The following is a 24,704-nucleotide window of genomic DNA, read 5'->3' as shown; positions in this document are numbered from 1 at the left end:
TACAAGCAAAGGGGTGGGCGATTACTTTAAAAGTGTTGTAGGAGTGGCTGGTGTGCGGCAAGAGGACACTACTGGCTTCTGAATTGGTGAAACAGTGGCAGCTCCTCTAAGCCCTACTGCCCCTGCCCCCAGCAATCTCGGCTGACGGTTCCAATTTGAACCAAACCACATGAACCGGTTCTGGGCACACCCCTAGTAAGAACTGAAAAGGCTTTCTTACTTCTGCAGCATATCTCAAACCCAATGTCTTTTAGAAGGAGGTCTGACTTAGCCATGGTTATCCATGTCCTGGTCATCTCCATACTGGATAATTGTAATGTGCTCTGTGTAGGGCTGTCCTTGAATAGCACTTGGAGAATTCAATTGGTACAGAATGCTACAGCCCATCTTTTAGCCAGAATGTTGGTTGGGAATGTATTACTTCAACTTTCTCCAATTTGCATTGGTTGCATATGTATTTCCAGACCCCGTTCAAGGTGCCTTTGATCACCTTGAAAGCTCAGTACCGAAAGGACTGCCCACATATACCTTCAAGATTCCAGGTGCTGGTGCTGTCAGAAATGAGGCAATCAGCTCCTGGGAGGAAGACATTTTCTGCGGAACTCTCTTTCTCTAGATACTCATCTGACCCCCCACCCTGCTTATCTTTAGGCAGCTGGTGATTATTAATTAATGGTTGTTGTTTCATGTTTTCAGTCTTATTGTAAGCTGGTGTGTGTGTGTGTGTGTGTGAGAGAGAGAGAGAGAGAGAGAGAGAGAGAGAGAGAGAGAGAGAGAGAGAGAGAGAGAGATTTAAACCCCTATTTCTGAAACAAAAAACTGATAGAAAGCTCAGTCCAGAAGCTTTAATGAACTGCTTGTTGACTGTCGGGCCCTGAGAAACCATTTTGCTCTTCAGTCAATCAGCACGGCCAATCCCCAGCTGAGGTTTTGAGGTGAAAGTTCACTGACAAAGGTGGAGGAGGTTAAAGATAATATGAATCTGAACATCCACAGAGACTTTAGGTCATGTTCAAAGTCCTAATTACATAAACCATTTCCATTGGTTTGGAAACCTGGAATAATGCAAGTGGAAGATATCAAGCAAAGACCAAGAATGCCTCCAAATATATGATCAAAGACTGAACATGTAAGACTTTCTAAATTGAATAAACTTTTGATTGGGTTGGCTTCAAAAGGAGAAATGCCTTTTGGTTTTATTTCCTGCCTTTTCATCTATTCCAAACCCGCAAGATGGATATAATATAATATAATATAATATAATATAATATAATATAATATAATATAATATAATATAATATAATATAATATAATATAATATAATATACTTTAAAAACTGTAAATAAACACTGGTGGTGGTTGCATTTCTAATTTTGGGGGGATGGGACTTCAATTCCTCTCTTTCTCATTGCAGCAGGTGCAAGTGCATAGCTGGGGTCCTGGGGAGAGTGGGCTCGTGTCCATCCCTCTCCCTGGCAGCCCCTCCCTTGTACATGCCAGCCACACACCCTGTGTGTGATGCCACAAAGCACATGTGATGTCACAAGGGGCATGGCCAGCACCCAGAAGGGACAACATGGCCAGTCTGGAGCTCATTTCCTAGCCAGCTTCGTTCTCAGCTGGGTGTTTTCTTGGTTCTCTCCCTCACTCAGAGCGAGGGACTTTTACACACAGCAGGCTTTGCCACAAGTTTACTAGGAGGCTTTTTTTTTACCCCAGATATAAATCGGGGTACACTTTGACACACAGTGAAAAACTCAAATTATGTGTGAACTCCTCCCTGATAATGCAGACTTCAGGGTACATCTGGTGGATATGTGAATGCACCCCCTCCATTCCAGAGGAGATGCAAGTTAAAGGGCTTTAAAAGGCCCATGTGAAAAACTTCCTGGGAGAGAACGATGAAAATACCCATTTGACAACAAAGCCAGCTGGGAGTGAGGGTGGCCAGAGCTTGGGTGGGGGAAGGGCAGAAGGCAAGTCAGACAGCTCCCAGGGGCTGAGCGGCTTGGATTGATTGAATCCATCTACCCAATTATAGCTCCACCCTGCATTGCAGGTTCTTTCGCACCAAGGTACCAGATGGTTTATGTGATTTGCTCTGAGGATGGTGGTGTAGCTTCCGTTTTTCCTAGTCAAAGTGGTTCCCTTCCTTCAGGTTTCTTCCTCTTATACTGATATTGATACAGTGTTGTTCAGAACTAGCTGACCTGGCACAGAGCATCTGCGCCCCTAGTTCTCCTGTCTCTTCCCCCCATCTTCATTTCTTTCTCCCCTACAGCCCCATTTCAATCTCCTTCCCCACAGCCTGTTCTCCCTCGGCTGCCAGGCTGCTTCTCCTCACCAGTCGGCTGCCACTTCTCCTGGGCGACTGTGGCAGCCTGGCGGCAGCTGCTCCACCTCAGCCAGCCACCTGCTGGCCTGGTGGCAGCTGCTTCTCCTCCATGGCCACCTGCCGGCCTGGTGGCAGCTGCTTCCTCTACACAGCCAACCAGTCTGGCACGCCACTTCTCCTCCCGTCCCCATCGCTAATTGGCAGCTTGCTCGCAAACTCTCGCGAGAGCTGCCACAGATGGGATTAGCGATGGGTGCGTTTAAGAGAATTAAATATATAGATTCTGAAGAGTATCTGTGTAGGAGCTCTGGCTGACATCCTGACTAATGGAGAAAGCGCCCATGCTTCTGAAAAGTTCAACTTTGGCTGGTCAATTGAACTAACCCAGCTCCACTGCTGGCTCAGTACCAAGGGCAAAGTTCAATTTCCTCCCCCACGAAGTACTCTATGTCACCTGAAAATATGTCCCTAAGGGTTGCACAGCCCTCAGTAACATATTTTTAAGTGACACAGGGGACCTCTGGGGGAAGGGGAAGTAACTAAAATTTACCCTCAGTGCTGAGGCTGTAGTGGCACTGGGTTAGTTGAACTTCTCAGAAGCACTGGTGCTTCTCCCGCTACAGACACAATCACTTATGCAGCATTAGTCCAGAACTCATCAGAAGCACTGGTGCTACACCGGTGCTTCTCCATTGCACTGATGATTTGACAGGATGTCAGCCACTGTTTCCATAGCAGGACCTGAAGCCTATTCTGAAGAGCCAAAGAATTCTGCATGCCTCCTGCCCACTGGGCTATAGAGAGAACTGACTGTCCTTATTAGAACTGCATTCTTTCCTTCTTTGTGTGGCCCTGATACTTTCCCAGACAATGGTTGTTTGTTTGTTTGTTTGTTTGTTTGTTTGTTTGTTTGTTTGTTTGTTTGTTTGCAGGCTTTCTGGAACCAGAGGATTGTACCAGAAGCTCTATACCCTCCTTTGGGTTTAACCCTGGTGCTTATATTTGCCAGTGTCAATTCTGGAGGGGGCTGCACAGAATCCTGAACCGGGCTGCAGCTGGCCCAGACTATCATTCAGGAGGACAGCGGCGGGTTTGGAGGAGCTCTCACAACCGCCACTGCCACCACTACCTCTGATTTCTCTAGCGCTTCCTCGCTGCCTCCACTTAAAGGTACGGAGCCCCCTTTCTCTATCCACCCAACCCCTGGTGCCTTGGGAATAGGGATTAGGGATTAGGTTAGGGGTTAGGGATGCTTGTAATGTATCCCTGAACTGGTCTGCAGACCGGTTCAGCCCAGTTGGATGGCTGAATGGGACTAGACCCAGTTCGGACGAACCTGAAGCCAGACTGGGTCAGTTCAAATCCAGTCTGGATTAGAACAGAACCAGCCAAACAGCCAGCCTGCCGGCCCTACTGGCACCTACTTTTACCACCAGATAAAAATGATTTTATTTGCCCAGAACTTTTAGTGTTCGGTCTAGTGGTGTTTCGTTGGTTACTGCTTTTAGAGTATGAGAGTTTTAGTGTGTTGATTTTATCTGCGGCTGTTTTAGTGTTTTAATTGTGAGTTTTAATGCTCTGTTGCTTTTTTTTATCTTGTCCATTGTAGTTTATTGTGTTGTTTGAAGTTGTAATGGGTTACTTCTATTACTTGTAGGGCCACCTTTATACACTTTTTGATGAGGCGGGGAAGAAAAAAAACCCTCTCTGGCTCTACACACACACACACACACACACACACACACACACACACACACACACACGTATACCACCCAAAACACAAGTCTCTGGGTGGTTTACAACCATAAATGCACACAAACTCCATCATTCCCACATGCTGATAAGTGTCTTCTGTGGATGGCTAATATGGGGAAATTGTTGGGAGTGATATCATGATAGAAGGGTGGTAGCACCATGGGTGCACCTAGGTCCAAAATCAGCCTGGACCTGAAGGTATTTCGAGGCCTCCCCCCCTCCACGTGGCCCACTTTAATTTTTTTAGAAATTCCCCAGAGCCCCACCACTGCCCCATTGCTGTGCTGCTGAGCCTCACCTATATTTTCCATCTTAATTGGTGGGGGGTGAGCAGCAAGTGGAGCAGGCCTCCTGCCGCGATGGTGGCCTATCTGGCAGGCATGCCAGTATGAATATGGAATGTCACATGCCCTGATGTCACTGGCAGGTGATGTTCCATATTCATACTACACAGGCATGCCTGCCAGACGAGCCACCACCATGTTGGGGGGAGGCCTGCTCCGCACAATGCTTACCCCGCACCCCCTAGTAGTGAAGATGGCAATATTGACGCAGGGCAGTAGCACGGTGGCAGATGGTGGCAGGGGGCAGGGCAGTGGGGCTCTGGGAGGCCCCCAATCATTCAAAGACCCCCAAGAAGCAGGAGGTCACAGACCTGGTCCCCAAGGTCCATGGCTAAATCTGCCTCTGGGCAGCACTGTTGATAGGAATTCTGTGGAAGAGGCCCTCTTAGTTGCTATGTTAACTCTCTTTTCTACTATTGTTTCTGAACATTTGACATTGCTGCTGAGAACAGAGGATGTCAACTAACCATACTAGTGTAAATTCAGGCTGTTGATGGCCACCTTAATCTGGATAGGAATGTCCTTCCCAACCATCAACTAAACTCAACAGGTTTGGCCACAGATCTATTTTGCTCTTTGCCTTTGCCTTGTTACCTCATCACAACCATCCTTGCCTTGTTATAGGACCTCATACCCTCACTTAGCAGGAAACAGAATATCTGGCAGGATGACCTATTCTAAATAAATAAATCTAGAACCAGGATACTATAACAGCCCAATTTACAAAAGAAATGAGCTGTTATCCTGATCTAGTAAAGTACCACATTAAAATCATCATCATCATCATCATCATCATCATCATCGAGGACTTCTCTCTGCCTATTAGTAACTGTCCTCTCAATGTTTCTTCCGTGGTCCAAATCATTTCCCAGTCCTTGTAATGACTCTGGTCCATGGCTGAGGACTTAATTCCTTCTGGGTTAGAAGATCAGACAGTGGGAATCTCTCTGGTTTTTCATTCTTGCAGGCCTTCAGAAGGTTAGGCAGGCACCTGGCTCATTCACACAACTCCCATTAGGGTAGGAGGAGTGGCCAGCTAAACAGGAGAACTAGGCATGCTCCTGATAAGTGGACATGTGTGTGAAAACACTAAGGTAGGAAGCAGGGAGCATCATCATATGTGAGGCAGCAGATGGGTAGGACAAGTGTGCCATACCCAGATTCTGTCTCCAGCATTTTACTGAGGTAGGAAGAAAAGCCATCCTACCCAGCTGCTGCCTTGCACATGATCATGTTCCCCACTTCCTACCATAATGTTTGAAAGTAGAGATGTGCACATAACCAGTCCGTGTACTCCCGGGAGGGCAGGGTGTGTGTGTGTCACATTAAGGGACAGGGAAGGTGCTTCCTATCTGCCCATCCCTGCCCCACCACTTTTCCCCTGCCAGCTCTCTCCTAAACAGTGTGGGCACGGGCCTGCAGTGTTCCTCCTTGCAGCCCTGTTCAGCATCACCATGCTCATGGCCAATGTGTATGCACATTGGCCATGGGCGTAGTGATGCTGAACGGGGCTGCAAGCAAGAATGCTACAGCCCTGTGCCCACGCTGTTTAGGAGAGAGCTGGCAGGGGAAAAGCAGCGGGGCAGGGATGGGTAGATAGGAAGCACCTTCCCTGTCCCTTAAAGTGACCCCCTGCCCTCCAAACTGCCTTGAACGCAGGACCTTCAAAACGGTTTGGCACTCCATAAAAGGAGCATGGAACTGGTTCCATGCACCTCCCTATTTGCAAGCACATGGCCATGCCTGGTTCTCCAACCCAGCCTGGCATTCCTTCTCTACTAATGGTGGTTGTATGAATGACCCTACTATTTATTTATTTTTTTAAATATATATTTATTTATTTATTGGTCAAATTTGTACACCACCCCAAACTTTAATCTCTGAGTGGTTAACAATAACATAAAGCAAGTTAAAACATACACAAAAATCTTAAAATAATTCAGGCAATCTAAAAATTAAAAACAGATTAAAAGTTAAAGATTTAAAAAGCACACCCTGTCCAAACATCTGACACCCATCTCTCAGATAACGTTACCATAATATCAGCTAAAAAATACAAGTCAAGTTCGTTAATCTTTTAATATTTCAAAAACTATTTAGCAGTGGACGTAGCCAGACCAAAAAATGCTGGAAAACTACAAATTTCAGTATGCTGGGGCTCATGAAATACCCAAATACTATGTGGAGGTGTACTTGGAAAACTAAACAGAAGTGCTTGTCTAATTCTCTACAATGGATTGTAGTATCACTATTACATAAGTTTTAAAAATAAATAGAGAATTTGACTTTTCCCAGATACTCTGAAAATAATTTAAGGATATACAGAGTAAACTGTGTCACTTCTTGGAATATATTCTGGTATTTCAGAAAGACAGTTAAAATGAGAGAAAGAGAGCAAGAAACTCCCAGTGGGCCTTAATACTAAGGATTTCACACTGATTCAAAGACAAACTCACCATTAATAGCCATATTATTAAGACATCACATTTAACCACTTATCACAAGAAGCAAATCAAGAGCAAATGAATACAATCCTAGCTCATAAGCTTCAGCTCAGTATTCACAAGCCCTGATTCTCTGTACATAGTGCCAAACTGAATATGTGTACAGTGACTTATATTAATTTTTTAAAAATGTTTTTTACCTGTAGCCCCTTCGGGGGGCTTCCTAAAGGCCAGGCGGGGGTGGTCTGAAAAGGTCCCCCCGCTGGCCTCTAGGGTCTCGCAGGGACCATTTGAGCATGTGCAGTGGCCATTTTTTAAAAAATAACTGGGTTTTTTTAAAAGACTGCTGAAAACAAAATGGCCACCATGCATGCTCAAACAGCCTCTGTGAGGCCGGTCATAGCCTAGGGCCTCACAGAGGCCATTTGAGCATGTGCGCTGGCCATTTTCTTTTTAGTGGCCATTTAAAAATTTATTTTTTTTAAAAAAAATGGCGCCCCCCCTTCAAGTGGTGCCCGGGGCACGTGTCCTGCCTGACCTACCCTAGATATGCCCCTTGTGATGGGGCTCATAATGAAGAAGACATTCTCTTAAATAACCAGGGCCTAAGCTGTTTAGGGTTTTATAGGTTATAACCAGCACTTTGTACTTTGCCCGGAAACCTATGGGCAGCCATTGTAGTTCTATCAACAAAGGGGTGATGTGGTCTCTCCGAGGTGACCCAGAGGCCAACCTGGCTGCTGCATTCTGTACCAACTGGAGTTTCTGGACTACCTACAAAGGCAGCCCCACATAGAGTGCATTGCAGAAGTCAAATCTGGAGGTTACCAGCATATGTACCACTGTTTTGAGATCATTCATCTCAAGAAACGGGTGCAACTGGCATATCAGGTGAAACTGATATAAAGCCCCTCTGGCCTCTGCCTCAACCTGAGATACCAGGGAAAGGTGTGGATCAAGAAGCACTCCTAGACTACACACTTGTTCCTTTTGGGGAAGTGTGACCCCATCTAGAATAGGCAGATCAAAATCATCTCTGGAGTTTTGACCCCACACAATAAGTACCTCTGTCTTATCTGGATTCATTTGCAGTTTATTCTCCCTCATCCAGCCCATTACTGCTTCCAGGCAGGCATTTAGGGAGGTTATGCCATCTCCTGATGATGTTGACATGGAGAAGTAGATTTGGGTGTCATCAGCATACTGATAACACCCTGAACCAAATCCCCTGATGATCTCTGCCAGCATTTTCATGTAGATGTTAAAGAGCATTGGTATGGCGCCCTGAGGGCTGCCACACATAAGCTCAGATTTCGAAGAGAGCGACAGTCTCCAATCAACACCATCTGGAATCTGTCTGAGAGGTAGGAGCAGAACCATTGTAAGACAGTGCCTCCCACCCCGAACACTCTCAGACATTAAGCTGTTATTTTATTCTCTGTGCTGCGATGTTCTTTGGTTTGTAGTTGTAATATTATATTTTGATTAGTTAATAATTTTTTATTATTTATATATATATTTTAATTTTTAATTTTTATATATTTGTAAAATTCCGAGAGAGCCCTTTTAAGGGATGATGATGATGATGATGATGATGGGATGTAACTGTAACACTGAAAATTAATACATAGTTATATTTTAGTTTGACAGCATTACTGTTTGCCATATCTTCTTTTTCCTTTTTACCAGAGACTTACAGCCAGTATGGTCTAGTTAGTACAATGGTCCTTAACCTGTGGTCCTCCAGATGTTGCTGAACTACGGGTCTAGTGGGTTTAAGCTCTGTCTCTGTCATCAACTTGTGTGTCTTCTTGAACCAGTGACAGTCTCTGTCTCAATTTCTTATCTGTGAAAACTTAAATAACTGTGATCCACTGTATAAGATTGCTAGGAGGGCAGAAACGATAACATTTGTAAAGCAGATTGCAAATGAAAATACAATGTTGTCTGCAATCTGTGATGTTAAAGGCAAGAAATCCTGCAGTTTCAGAGATACAAAAAATATAGCAAATTCAACTCCATATTATGAAACTGGTTGGATTTTCTTTTGTTTTTTGAATCCTGAGTGCATGAGACGCCCACACCACAAGAAGCCAATTTTCTATTGGCTTGCCACAATGAAGGAACTGAAGCCATTAATTTATTAATTAAACGAGATACAGAGAGAAAAGTGCTAACAGGTCCTTGGTGACTGATAGGCCTGTAAAAGCTGAATTGCCATCACAGATAATTTATTATTTTTATTAACGTTCTCATTTCAGTTTTAACTATTAAGGTCACCAGCCAAAGACATAATCAAGAGTAGACAGGAAAGAGTTTATTGTTTAACTTTTAACATTTACTTAGCTGATTAGTAGCTACAAATCTGATGCTCAGCAGGCATAACAGCACTCATGTGGAGCTTAACGGATTAGTCGCTCCCTATCTTAATCAGATTAATCAGAGATTTTGAGCACAGTATATAATTCTAGCTACAAGAGGGGATACTTGATAGCCACATGGTAGCCTAATTTGCAAGAAGGTGCTCAGGACAGACCAGCTGATGCAAAAGAGGTCACAACACATTCCCAATTACTGTGTGTTTGCATTGGTCTATATATGCTGAAAAGACTTTTCTTCTTTTGAATGCATGCTACTTTGAATCACCCACTTTTTCTAATGCTTTCAGAATTAGGAAGAGGACAGATACCAGGCAGCACAAACAGAATGCAATAGAGAGATGGCTTGTTTTGGAATAGCTGCGACAAATAGACATTAAATGGTCGGTAATCTCAACGAGCTGCTATATATTTATGCTGTCTTTGTTTTCTCACACTAGGTATGGTTCAAAACCGCATGTTGGCACACTTGGCTGTGTAGTTTCTATTCTGATCCAGCAGCCCCTTGCAGCATAGCATTAGGAGGTTTTCCATGCATTCTCTATCTGCAATTTGTCTAAGAAAGGGGTGAGGTTTGCTTTGCATTCTGTACTAAATTATACAATTCCTAATTATATGTACAATACAGTTTTGCCTTGATGAGGATTTCTTGATTCCGCCCCCCTCCCCCAAGCAAGCAAGGAACAGAAACATTTTTTTTTAAAAAAATGACAAGAATGTCACTATAGGCACGACCTTTTGTTCCTTTAAGCTTAGCGCAGAAGACTATGATCCATTCGGGACATAAGAAGCTGCCTTACATTGAGTCAAACCATTGGTCCAACTAGCACAGTATTGTCTACAGTAGCGCTCTTACCCTTGGACTTTGGGGCTGAAGTCCAGGGCCTCCACACCCCCTGGGGGCCCCCAAATCCTCCTTAGTCTGTTCTGGGTGGTGTGGTCACAGCTGGCCCGTACTGTGCCGGGCAGATAGTGTGATTGTGACCTGTGCCGGGTGCTTTAGAGACAGGGGTGGGAGCAGTGGGGAAAGAGATATGTGGGATGGGAGTATGTTAAAATTTGTGTTGCAATTTTTCTGCTCATGCCTATTTGCATAAGTAAATCTGTGTTATATTCTTACATTCTTGTCTTGTGAGTTCAGTTGCTGTTTGTGCCCTCAAGAACCCAGGTGTGTTTGTGTGTCGGGGGAATGATGCTCACTGTGCATGGGGGGGGGCTCCAGCGGAGGGGGGGGGGGCTCCAAAAGCCATTAGGTCCAGGCTCCAAAATTACCGAAGTGCACCTCTGATTGTCTACACTGACCGGCAGACACCTTTCCAAGGTTTGAGAAAGGCGTCTTGTCCAGCCCAACCTGGAGATGCCAGAGATTGAACCTGGACCTTCTGCGGGCAAATCAGATGACCTACCACTTTGCTACAGCCCCATCCCACCATAGGGAAGGGCTTTATCAGTAAAGCCATACAGAACATAAGAGAAGTTCTCTTGGGTCAGACCAAAGCTGCATCAAGCCTAGCATAGTTACCAGCAGGGACATCATCAGGGGGTGGCCCATGGGGCACGGGCCCCCAGTGAATTGCTGAGTGCCCTGAATCTCATCAGCCACTTCCATGCTGCATAAACATTTCCAGAAAGGAAGTACAGCAGTGGAGGAACCTGCACAGAGCATGAGAGAGAACATGGGAGAGATCTTCTGCAGCTCCCAGTGCTTCACAGCGTCACAGTGCAGTGCTGTGAAGACTTTTTAAAAGATCCATAATTGGGGGTGTGTGTGTGTGATTTAGTGGCATGATCAAAAAGAAGGCTGTGGGCCTGGGCCCCAGATCTTTTAAATACCTAGCAACGCCCCTTGTGGCCAATAAAATGCTTCTGGAAGCCCATAAGCAGGGCATGAAGGCAACAGTCCTTCCCTGCATTTGCTTCCCCAGAAACTGCTTTTGGTGTCTCTGAATACTGTATACTGCCTCTGAACATGGAGGTTTCGCATAGCTATCTTGATAGCCCCATATGGTTCACATGCAGCATGCTGCCTATGTGAATTAGTATCTTGCTGCAGTATTTTGCCATGTAGGAGGTTGCTGCTGAGAACAGAATGTTGCCCCTGTTACTGGAGTTTGCTTACCAATTGCATCTCTATGGCAGGCACATTATGGGAAATGGAACTCACAACTGTGATAGTGTGCAACAATTTATGAAAGTCAGACAGTTTCAGTATCTGAAAGTAAGCTGTGTGACAATAAAAATGTACAGATTTATGACATCTAAATGTAAAAGTGTTCTTTCTGGATTGCAGAAAAAGGTATATTTAAAATGAATGTTTCAAAAATTATTTGGCAGAGCATGCCCCCAGGCCCTGTGGGAGTGGTCCACTCATTTGGCCTGCTCATTAGCATACTATGTACAATAAAACAAAGTGGCTATTTTTGTTTGACAACTGATGGAGTATGTACCTTCTCGACTTCCCCCTCACTATTCACATGTTTCCTTTAGAAAGCAAATGTGCAAGTATCTTTTGTACTAGTGTTAGCAAAAACAATAATCCCTGCTTTCTGTCCAAGATAGTACAGAATTAAAGCAACTTAATATTTTCTCTCAAAAATGCATGCAGTTTTTGTTGCAGGGAATTTTAATGCAGTGGACACATACAGTGGAAACATTGTTTCTGCGAACACACACACAAAACATATAGCCATATGTTTCTATGGAGACATGTTTATGTGAACACTGTTGTGACAAAATGGGGGTTATTCTGCTCTCTGGGGATCTACTCTCAGTAGAAACATTGCTCTGACCCCAAAATCTAGGAGCAACACCACTTCTTCAAGGTAGGCTGCCACCAGTTGAAGACTGATTTAAAGCCACTGACCAGGCTTAGACACACCTTCAAAAAGCTAGAACTGTCTGGCTTGGGACATACAGACACTGTACAGCCAGAGTCCCCACAATCCAGTTCTAGACAACAGTATATTACTCAGAAACACTCAGCAGTAGCAAATGACCTTACGAGGCACATGGGGAAGAGTTCTGAAAATAACCCTCCAGAACCTGTTAAATCAGACTGAAGCAACGACTACGTATATGTACTTTATTTAGAAACAAGGGTTGCACACAAATTAAGGAATTGGTGGAAAATAGGAGAACTGGAAGTAAAGTTAGGCACACAGGAATTGAAAGAAAATACAAAAACATTAACTGACTAGCTAGCACTGAGCTTTACCGTAGACTAGCAGTAGACTGGTCCTTGGCTGAGGGAGCATTAATACCTACAGCTTCTTCTCTTCTGCTGGTGACAAGGTCTCTATTTGCTGACAACTCAAGATTGTATTGGTGACAAAATGGAGGGGTTCTTGGCTCCTATTTTATAGTGATATAAAAGAGGGAAGGCTTTCCCACTCTTACAGAGATTGACAGCTCTGGGATCCAAGGGAAAGAGTCAGTGTACCCCTGATGTACCAATCCAGGATAGAGGTTTTCCCTCCAAACTGGAGGTCCCTCCTCCTTAATGGGCTAAACTAGCATGTCTAAGCTGAATCCAGTTTGAAATAGTTATCCACTGTGAAGGATGCTTAGGCTTGTAGCTTGATGGTGTCACTAGTATAGCATTTTCTGTTGGCTCCCAGGAGTCCCTTCACTCATGTTCAAGTCTTCAGGCTTGGATATCACGTTCTATATATGCTCAGGAGCATCACAGCATTCGTGAGCCCTCCGTTGGTACACACGGGGACAGGTCACTTAGTGGCAATGGGCTAGTCGCCCCTAGGTTTGGCTATAACTGAGTGAATTGGAACAGGAGCAGATGCACCTTTCTCTATGTGGGAACCCCTTAAGTAGACCCCAGAAATTAACTAAAAGTGAGTTAACTCTCCGTCAAGGCCATCCTGCACTCAGGGTGAACTGTCTTGTCTTTCTCCTGCTTCCACAAAAAGATAGCAGTACCCAATGTGCTAATTGGCTCAGCAGGGTAGAAATAGATAAACGTGGGTAGGTAAATTTCCCCCCTCACAAAGGAAGTTGAGAAAGCTATAAGAGATGCACCCATCAAAAGTACTGATTGGATTACTGGACTTTTCATTTATGCAGATCCCCCTTCTCCCATCTATACATGCTGTTTTCATGGCAAAAGCCTTGGCATTCCTCAACAATCCTACATTGTACACTCAGGAAGAAAGGATCAGCAACAATGGGATCCTTACCGGTCCCTCCCCAATAACAACTGTCAGCTGGAATTCACCCCTAGAATATATTTTTGGGTATAAGTATTCCCATTTACATGAACCAGTGTGCTCCCTCATATGCTCTACTTGGGTCTCCATAGGGTGCTCCTTGAGATCTTTGTGCTCCCTTGTGCCTTTCACTTGGGATTCCATTGCCTACTCCATCAGCTTTTTAAGCGATTCACTGTTCATAGGCTACACCAGGAGGCATTCAGTATTTCATGCCATTTTCCAGATCAGTTCTCTTGTATTTTTGATTTTATGATGCTGAATTTTAATTATGTTTTATATTGATTTTATTGTAACCCGCTCTGAGACATTTGGGTATAGGGCAGGCTAGAAATGTAAGTGAATGAATGAATGAATGAATGATAATAATTAAAACATATTTATACCCCGCCCCTCCAGTACACTACTGCTCGGGGCGGCTCACAACTTTAATAAAACAGATACCATGTAAAATAAGACTAATAAAGTTAAACCAGTGAAGTTAAAATACCAGGCTAAAACCACATTTAAAATTACAATTTTGTTTTAAAGTTTCAAAAGGACTAGAACCAATGGATTCAATACAAGGAAGAAGATTCAGGCTATAGATCAGGAGGGGCTTTCTATATGTAAGAACTGTTTGACAGTGGAACAGTCTGGCTTACATGATGGTGAAGTGTCCTTTGCTAGAGGTTTTCAGACAGAGGCTGGATGGCCATCTGTTAAACATACTGTAACAGACTCCTGTACTGAGGAGGGATTGACTAGAAGACCCCCCAGGCATGGCAGCTGAAGATCACAGCACACTGACTGAGGCAAGGCACCAAGTGTCTCCCCCTTGTGAGAGCCTTCCTCCCTGCCAAATGCTATGCCTCCTGCACAGATACATACTAACCTCTACTTCCCCCCACTTTTTATGCCTGTGATACCTGCCACGTGGTGCACTCACCCTCCTCTGCTTCATCCCTCATGTGCTGCTGGACTGATTATGAAAAAGGGGAGGAAGAAGTCTGCTGCCATTTCCTCATTTCATCTTCCACTTGAGGGAGGAAGCAGAGAGGAGGGTACACACTGCACTACAGCAAGCAGTTGCAGGTGGTAGTGGTGGTGGTGGAGGAGGAGGAGGAGATGACTGTCTTGGATTGGATCTTTGCTGAGTAGTGACAGTGCTCAGGAAACAGCTGCTCCAGTGTGGAATGGCAGGAGGGAGATGAGGTAGCAGAGGGCATCTTGCTGTCTGTCCCACCAGTACCCCAGTAATCAGTCGCTTTAGGTGACTGCCTCACCTCACTTCACAGAAATACTGCCAATGCCTCCAGGCGCCCTTCCAACTCTAACAATCTACAATTCTGTTATTCTAACTTACTTTGTGCAGATGACAATAAATACAAGCTCATTAGACTGCATGCTGAAAATAAAATGTCCATCATTTTTAATGGAACTGATGTATTTTCCTCCCCTCTGTATTTGCTATCTGATTTTGATATTTTAAATTTGAGATAATATTTATATATACAGATGGGTGTTGGCTTTTTTAGCATTACTAGGAGGGACAATAACATAGGAATGGTTTCTTTCCTCCTCTTAGCCTACCTTCAGAAAGATCCATATTTTAAAAATAAGAGGAAAGAAATAATCACCATGTGTTTTAGGGAAGACACTTTAAATTGGAAGGAGGCCAAACTTCCACTCTGAAAGATATTCCAGGCTTGGCAAAAGCGAAAAACAAAAACAACCTTAAACCCTGAAATTTGTGTCAGCAGGGGTGGTTTTTGTCAGAGATAACTAGCAGCACATATCTCCCTGTCGTTTATAATTTAGGACTCAGATTATATGGACATTGTCTGCCATCATATATGATGTGACACTAACAGTGCAATGCTGGATTCTGTATGAAAATGCACACAGTTGGCTAAAGTCTGTATTATTTTTACCTTAGAGTCATGCTGCTGAACTTAATGGGTCAGTTCCACATAGGGTTGTAAGAATTATGGCTTTTGTATGGAGTAACCTGCCTTGTCTTTACAATAATGAATATAGATATCTGGATATTTGTACACCTCTATTAAGTGGAAGGTGCATGCATCCTTTTTGTGACTCCCTTATTTCTGCCCCTGATATGTTTTAATAGAGGCAGATTTGTGTCAGTGCCGGTGGAATGCAACAGGCCTATTCATTACTGTTTTTCTGAAATATTTGCAAAGACTGGCAGGCAAAGCTCTCTTCAAGTTAATAAACTCATTTCCATTCCTTCCTTGAGTCACATGGTTAAATCTACAACAACCTCCCCTCCTTTTGCCCTAAAACAGGGATTCTTATGTCACACATCCAGCTATCACCACAGCTACACTTTTCATACATGTGATTTTTCTTCCTTGTATGGTGGCACCCATTTGGGAGACATTAGTCTGAAATAATATGTCCCCCTCCCCCATTGCAGTGTTTAAAATAAAGGCAACTGGGTGAGAAAGAGCTTCTTGATCCATGTAGGATTTAATAAACTGAGCATGTTTAACCCTCCAGATAACCTTGTTTTATATTTAATCAGAATCCCCCGCTAATGCTATCTATTTGCAAACAAACTTGCTTCTACCTTGTGCTGACAGTCGGGGAGAGGAGCGCAGGAGGAGGGGGATGGGAACAGCTTTGTGAGAACTGCTTGCCTGTCTCTTGCTTCGGCTGATGGAATTATTGTTTATTTTTTTAATTTTCAGAGGTAGGTTGATGACAGCTGAAGAAGACTGTATTTGCTGAAGAGCAGCATGATGGTAGAGAGGAGCGGGGTTCCTGAGGGAGATCTAATGGTGCCTCTCCTTCCTGCACAGAGATAAAGACTTATAATAAGCGTGTATGTTCACCATCTGGCTCTGTGCATGTGGTCCTTATGGAGGCGAAAGCAGCACAATCTGTAAATGATCAGGAGCCATAGCACTCTCTCCAGAGAATCCACGATGCAATCAAGGTGACAGATGGCATGGCCACTGCTGTGGCCTCATGGAGAAGATCAAAATCACCTTCAATAAACTCTGACTGAAATGGGCATGAGCACCTCAAAAAAGTCAGTTTGTCAGTCAAACTGCGACAGCAAGCTGCATTGGGGGAACATAGCGGCCAGTTCTCTGTTTTCAATCGTTTCCGTCTGACTGAGCCTGAACTATGATCTTTCTCAAATTGTCCTTTCTGTTTAGCTGAAGCAGGCCAGCAAATTGCCAGATTCATAGCTTTATTGAAGGAAATTGAAAACATGATGTCCTCAATTCAACGGACAAACAGCTGGCAGGTGTTTTGGACACCCAAACGCAGAAAACAGACCTGTCATCTTTAGGATAAGTTCAGTCGACTTGATCGGATTTAAAGCGGAGATCGATAATAAAATTCTAATTTATGCAGAATAGAAAAGGCATTAGCCAACAGCATTTATATGGCTGGAAATGAACACTGCATCATGTTTTGAATGCTGGATTCATTTCCTTTATTCCCCATATAATGTATCCATTGCTAATCGAGATGATCTTTATGTCTACTTTGGTAGAATATCTTTATGAACTGTAATTACTCAGGGGTCCATAAGGTCTGATAATCAAGGGCCTGAATTTGTAAGCTTGGAATGCTGCACCAGTATTGATTTTACAATAGGTTTGTGGTGTTCAATATCCACTAGTTGAAGGTCAGATTCTGAACGTTTGCAGAGCCAGAGGGTCTTGGGACTGGCAAAAGCTAAGCACCATCCATTTGCATTTACATCAGTAGATGGACCTACACCCAGTATCCCCCACTCCTCTTGCACCAGCATATGGTGGGCCAATGATAAAGCTTTTTCTCCTCTCCTGAAATGGCATGAGTCAGCGAGCACAGCAGGGCCAGGGAGCACAAAAGCCTAAAGATACAAGTTCTGTTCAAAAGCTGTGTTGTTGCACAGGTCCGATTCATTTCAATGGGATTTGTGCAGTGGAATTCTGCATTGTTTACGCCATGTTTAAAGCATTTCCTTCCACAGACTTTGTTTTTGGAGTAAGATATGCATCAGATACACATTCAAACTGATACGCATTCACTTACACCCAGATCATCAACCAATGCTTTGCTTATCTCTCTGTCCTGCAGATTGAGATGACCTGCAGCATGTGGATAATACACATTGGCACAGAGCTCTGTTGTGCATCCTATTTGTTTGCTTAAAGAAAGGAACTTTCTGTGTTCATGACTAAGTGCTAAATGAAGGAACTCCCATGTAGATCTGTCCATAAATCTACCGACTCGTGAATTCACACAGGACTTCCATGCAGCTTTGAAGTTTAAATGATTATATTTATCATTCTCATTATCAATAGAACCTTATTGTGCACACAAGTGCTGTGTGGTACTTATTTATTCTTCTCACTATATATGTGGGATATTAGCTTAACAATACCTACCAACTCCAGGCTGCACACATGCTGTAGGAAGAATTGCCCATGCTGCAGATGGCCTCCTGACTACCACAGCACCAGTGTTTGTGTATTGAGGGGTGTGTGAAATCTGCCGATTTCCCCTTCCCCTGGAAGTACTGTGTGCATCAAAACTATGTCAGGTGGCACAGGGGAACAGCTAAATTCACTCCTCAGTTTGATCGCCATAGCTGTTAATAGAAGCCTTCCACTGCATGAGCACATCTCAAGTGGTGCACATGCAGCCTTAGATTAGATGTCACTATCTCTATTAGATTATAGTACAGTGTACTTTGTTGAATAGGGAATATATCAATGCCACATCATTTCCCATCACATGTGATTTTAGGGATACTTCACCACCACTTGTTCTGCTGTCTACCATACAGTTAACATGGTTTCAAGGTTGTATTAAGTCTCTGTAGATTGCAGTTCCTCACCCAGAGACCAGTGAAACCAATAGAGAGTCACAATATCTAGAAAAAATGCAATTGTTCATATGCAGCAAGTTTTATTTATTGTAATTTTATTTAACACATTTCTATACTGCCCAAAAGTATGGGTGATTTGCAAGAATCATTTGTTTACAACAAATGATATCCTTCTGCTCAAATGTTCTCCATTTTTAATGCCCAATTGTACAAATAATACATTACTAGCTGGGCCGGGTGCAGAACATCTGCACCTCTAGTTCTCCCCCTGCCACTGCCATTTTCTCCCCCTCCACCTGCTGCCACCGTTTTCTGTTTTACGTCAGGGCTGCACAACTTCAGTTGTGCAACTATTTTTGGCCTGCAACTCCCATAATCCCCAGTCACAGTGTCCAGGGGACAGGGATGATGGGAGTTATAGTCCAATAATTGTTGAAGACCCAAATTACGCAGCCCTGCTTTAAGTTCATTTCACTTCCCATTCTGTTTAATGGCCACATTCACACATAATGCGAAACTGCAGTTAAACAGGGCAGAGGTTTGAAATCGTGAATGTCCGGATGCGTGCAACTGCGGTTTTTCAACAAAAGTGGCCTGAGGTTTGCCTCACCAAACTCCAGTTTGAATCTTCAGTTTGTAGTGAGTTTTGCTGCTATAACCTGAGCCATAGCTGTGGGTTTATTCAGTTTCTGCAATGGTAATCATAGAGACAAGAGTACAGACTCACCCAGGATCGTGCCCATCCCATACCTGTAGTGCTTCTTGCTGGCTGCCTCTCCGAGCACTTGCCCCCCCATCTCCAATTCAACAAAGCAATTGCCCAGCAACAGGGACACCACCATATCCCATCCTAAATGTGTCACCCTGTCAAAAGGGAAAGTCACATGGGGGCATGCCTTCTTCCCACTCTGTCCCTGGCAATCAGGAGGGAAAGGGGATGGGGTGGCAAGACAGGCACTGCACAATTGGATCTCTGGAAATGAAACAACAAAGATGTATGTTCAAAAGTACATGCATTTGAGGTGGCAACAAAAGCAGGCCAACTCCATTACAACCCTGGGATGAGAACATATAGCAGAGCGGTGATACCCAAGATTGGGTTTTAAAGCCATCCCCACCCAGGAATTCTTGAACGACTCAGATCTATTTTTTGTACAATGGTGTTGGGGAAGGGAGACCCAGCCCCTTCCCCTTGCGGGAACATGTCTGGCCCCTAGGCTTAGTCATGAGAAGGGCCAGCAAGCAGGATCAGCATCACCTGCAGTCAAAGGAGTGATTCAACCTATGTGATAATGACAGATGCTGCTCCTGAGCAGATCACTCTATCATGAGAATGTAAGGCCATGAGGATACCCCTTCATAATTCATGAGAAGCACTGTCTGTGGGGACAGGAGTGTTGGGCAGAATAACTAATAATGTGATTAGTCCCTTCTCTAAGAGAAGGGACCAAGAGAGAGACTACTCTCTCATGAGAGTGTTAGGCCATGGAGACAGTCATGGGACCGGATGGCAGAGCAACCGCCCAGCCTGTTTGCTCTATATGAGCAAGATGTGGGGATGGGTACCCCAGCAACAGCTCTCCCTGTCATGGGGACTGCCGCAAAGAAGCTGTCAAAGTGTGCCTTCTGCCAGTCCATCCACTCATTTGAACATACCTATCTTTAATTTTGCCTAGAACAGTGACCCCACTCTTTTGGGGTAATTAGAAATCAGGGCTCCCCTTTTCCTGCAATTCCCTGTGGTTGCAGGTCTGCATATGGCACGACACTGGTCCAAACCCTGGAAATTTGAATGAGAGTAAAGATCTGTCCCAGGTCCCAGTGTTACCCCAGTCTGCCCACCTGGTTACACCCAGTCACACGGAGCATCGAAATCTCCTTTGGGTGCTTGAAAAAAGGCTTCCTTGGAGAGGAGGAGGTCACTGTGCAAAGGTTCTATCGTTAACCAGAGAGAACAGGGGCCCCACACAAGCGGGGCCTCCTTTGTTGAGTTAGCTCAACTCATGAGCACACAGTCCAACAGAAGACCAAAGGATGGTGAGCCTAAGGTCCTCCCCAGTAGACTGGTACCCTCATGAGAGTACTAGTCCCCTGGTGGCAAACCTCCAAGGGGGCAGGAATGTTGTTTGGTCTCCATGAGCTGTTTTACCAAGGTTAGACATCATAAGAGCATCCTTGGCCACAGTGGGCCACACCCCAGGATTCTTTGCCCTCCTGCATATACGTATCCCCTTCTGGGAAGTCATCATGTCCCCTTCCCTTTCCTGTGTAGCAGGGAAACAGTGCCCCCCAATAAGCCTCCCCACCAGAAATTGTGCTTGTGCAAGACAGTTTTGTTTGGGGGCACTTAGAAGGTCAGCAGTGCAATTGCTGTCAGAAGAAGGACTTGAATGGCATGGCATTTACAGGGATTTAAATGCTCTTTCCCTTCCGAGGGTGGGTGGACTATTCTGAAAAGGCACCATCGTGTGCCCCTACATGAAGGTCGTGGCCATGGAGACATGCTAATGCACTGACTACAGTCTTGCCATGTGAGCAGTACAGAGCTTGCTGGGATACAGTCTTGGCGGACCAGAAAGAGGGAGGGGCTCCCCTGCCCTGAAAACGGAGGTTGCTGGATTGCGGTTGGGCAAATGTCTGTGATCCAATTCACAGTTTGAGAAATCAACCATGGGATCAGCAACCTCCCATTCATGTTACATGCTAATGCACCCAACATTTCCAAGTGATATTAGGAGGTATCACCCTCATTCTATTCTATGGGTGCTTGGTGATTTATTGTACAAACAATGCAATATGTTTGTTTAAACTGATAAAACTGGAATAAAAATTATTTGACTAAGGATAATCCAACTGATACAGAGATGACTGTGGCAGATAGAAGGATGATGTTAAAGAGTGAGGAGCAAAGATGGGATGCAAAGACCTATTCATTAATGCAGTCTGAGTTTAGAGCTGGATTTTATTAACTGAATTTGCAGTCAGGGGAGTTGGGGGTTTTAAGCATGGGTGGAGTTCACATTTGAGTTTATGTTTCTGGAGAATTAAACATGCCCAGATTCTCCCTCTACTAGACACAATGATTCAGTAGGTAAATTCAAAAAGATGCTAGCACCACTGGCCCATTCCCCCCACTCAGAACTTTAGCACCAATTGATTCCGAAACAGTATCATATAATTTTAATACCTAAAGCATAGGGGTGAGCAGTGTTTGGAACTCTTCTTGCTCTTGAACTACAACTCCCATCATCCCCAACCACAATTTAATATGGCTGGGGATGATGGAAGCTGTTCAGCAACAGCTAAAGTGTCAAAGGTTATCTACCATGACTTAAAGGCATCACGGGAGGCAACTCCTATAAAGGAGTGATATAGGGGTGTGCACAAACTGAAAAATGTGGTTCAGTTCGAATTCAGATCAATTCGAAATGAACTGCATTGCACTGAACCAGTTTGGCTAAACTGACTGGCCGGTCTGGTCCGTTCACTTGAAGAGGTTCAGTAGTTTGGGTGGCAATACTTGTAAAGGGTGATCTGGTGAGGATCTAGATGATCATCTAGATAAGGCCTGCTCGACTTAGCCCTCCCAGCTGTTTTTGGACTACAACTCCCATAATTCCTAGCCACAGTGGCCAATAGCAAGAGATTATGGGAGTTGTAGGCCAACATCTACAGGAGGGCCAAAGTTGAGCAGGCCTGATCTAGATGATCTAGATGATCCATAAATGATCTAGAAGCAGGGGTAAGTAGCGAGGTGGCCCAATTCACAGATGATACCAAACTCTTCCGGGTAGTGAAATCCAAAACAGATTGTGAGCAGCTCCAAAAGGATCTCTCCAAACTGGGGGAGTGGGCGACAAAATGGCAAATGCAGTTCAATGTTAGCAAGTGTAAAGTGATGCACATTGGGACGAAAAACCCCAGCTTCAAGTATATGCTGATGGGTTCCGAGCTGTCGGTGACTGACCAGGAGAGGGATCTTGGGGTCGTGGTGGACAGCTCGTTGAAAGTGTTGACTCAATGTGCGGCAGCTGTGAAAAAGGCAAATTCAATGCTAGGGATCATTAGAAAGGGGACTGAAAATAAGACGGCTAATATTATAATACCCTTATGCAAAACTATGGTGCGACCACACTTGGAGTACTGCGTACAATTCTGGTCACCACATCTTAAAAAGGACATTGTTGAACTGGAAAAGGTGCAGAAGAGGGCAACCAAGATGATCAGGGGCCTAGAGCACCTTTCTTATGAGGCAAGACTACAACACCTGGGGCTTTTTAGCTTAGAAAAAAAGACGACTTCGGGGAGACCTGATAGAGGTCTATAAAGTCATGCATGGTTTGGAGAATTTGGAGGGAGAGAAATTCTGTTCCCTCTTACACAACACTAGAACCAGGGGTCACTCCATGAAATTGATTGCCAGGAGGTGTAGGACCAACAAACGGAAGTACTTTTTCACACAATGCGTGATCCACTTGTGGAACTCTCTGCCACAGGATGTAGTGACAGCCAACAACCTGGATGGCTTTAAGAGGGGTTTGGATGACTTCATGGAGGAGAGGTCTATCAATGGCTACTAGTCGGAGGGCTGTGGGCCACCTCCAGTCTCAAAAGGCAGGATGGCTCTGAGAACCAGTTGCAGGGGAGTAATGGAAGGAGAGAGGGCACACCCTCAACTCCTGCCTGTAAGCTTCCAGCAGCATCTGGTGGGCCACTGTGAGAAACAGGATGCTGGACTAGATGGGCCTTGGGCCTGATCCAGCAGGGCTGTTCTTATGCTCTTATGAGGATTCCGCTTTACAAGTAAAGAGGTGAGAGAATCCACCAAAGGGCAGCACGGTAGCAGTGAGAAAGGTTGTTTAATGTTCTTACTGGCTGCCCACCACTCGCTGATTGCTGCTCCTGTCACTCGCTGCCGCCCAGTACAGCAAAATTGCCTCCAGAATGGCCATTTAAACAGGCCGCCCGCATTGCGGTGGCATGGTCCCAGCCTTCGTGCATCTGCGGAGGCCAGAACTGCAGTGCCACCATGTGGGAGGTATGTGAGCGGCTGCAAGCAGCAGGAGCAGTGAGTAGCTGGGATCTGGTAGTAACATTAAATCACCTTTCTCACCACCCCCTACTGCCACCCCCACCCTTCAATATCGAACCGGTTTGTATTGAACCAGGTATGGTTTGATTGCGGACTGAACTGCCGAACTGGCCCAGTTTGATGCAGACCAGTTTGACAATGAATGGTTTGTGCACACTCCTAGAATTATATGTGATTGGAAAGAGTCAATCTCTGTCTAGCTCTAACGAAGCCAAGAGGGAACAATTCACTGGGAACGTCTCCTACATAAACCCTACTGAGATACGTGGACGCTTCCATTCCTTTTAATGGAGGTTGTGAGCAGGATGGCTTCTCAGTCAAATATTCCCAAAGACTGGAACAGAAATGTGAGGAAAAGAGATGTAAGACATGGGATAATAAAAAGGTAGCTTCTTTGTTTGACAAAGCCCCCCCTTTTTTAAATGTACATCAACCAGATGGCTGCTTCAGTTTGAGTGAGGCTGTGATCCAGGCAATATGGCAAAATTAAGGAAAAGGCAGCAACCTTTTTCTTCATCTCCCTCCTCCCTGTATCCCCTTCACATATAAAATCTATATACAGAGAGAATTATATACCTAATTCTTCAATAACTAGAGCAGAATGTGTCAATCTGCTTGTAATCATTATTGTACAATGACCCCTTGTTTGCTTTAGATTTAGCTAGGCAACAAAAATTCTGGGACTGGTACAAAAATCAGAAAGAATTAAAATAATCAAAACAAGCATGGTGAATAGTGATCATAAGAATTCAAGTCAGTAAACTGGTAATTTGGGGATGACTAAATTTTAGATGCAATTTGACAAATGTTTGGTAAGATTCTTCATATTGCTGAGTGCAGGCTAACTCCTTGAAGGCCTATTGACAGAGGGAAACATCCAGACTGCTTAGTTATGACTAAGCACGATTGAAATGGATGGGACAAGATAGTTGTGGTTAAGTCCCATCAGTTTCAGGGAGACTTAGGCCCCCATCACACGTAACAAGAAACTGGAATTGAAGGGGCCTGAGGTTGAATTTTTAGTACATCTGAATGCATGCAACCATGGTTCAGACACAAAAATGACCTGAGATTTCTCTCCCGAAACTCCATTTTGAACCTTTTGTTTGTACTGAGTCTTGCATCTCCTACCTGAGGTTTCCATTACATCTGAATGCTGCTTGAAGTCACAGTGAGCTCAAACTGAAATTGAGGGAGGAAGCTCCTCCCTCACCCCAGCTGTGATTGGCTGCCAGGGCTGTCTTTCATTCCAGTCCATGCAGCCACTTCCCCCCACCTCCTCTCTAGAGTCTCCCAGAC

At 44.5% G+C, this 24,704-nt stretch overlaps 1 long non-coding RNA gene across 1 annotated transcript; it reads left to right on the top strand.

The window, feature by feature from the left end:
* The first annotated feature begins 1,748 nt into the window (after positions 1-1,748).
* On the top strand, positions 1,749-16,495 carry LOC128324739 (uncharacterized). Its single transcript, XR_008307068.1, has 4 exons — positions 1,749-2,075; positions 3,268-3,505; positions 9,697-9,823; positions 16,170-16,495. It is a non-coding gene; the product is annotated as an uncharacterized LOC128324739 (long non-coding RNA).
* Positions 16,496-24,704: the final 8,209 nt, after the last annotated feature.

The sequence above is a fragment of the Hemicordylus capensis genome, chromosome 4 (genome assembly GCF_027244095.1).
Source record: "Hemicordylus capensis ecotype Gifberg chromosome 4, rHemCap1.1.pri, whole genome shotgun sequence".
NCBI lineage: Eukaryota > Metazoa > Chordata > Lepidosauria > Squamata > Cordylidae > Hemicordylus > Hemicordylus capensis.
Note: the sequence above shows the minus strand (reverse complement) of the source record. Positions and strands in the feature narration are given on the sequence as shown.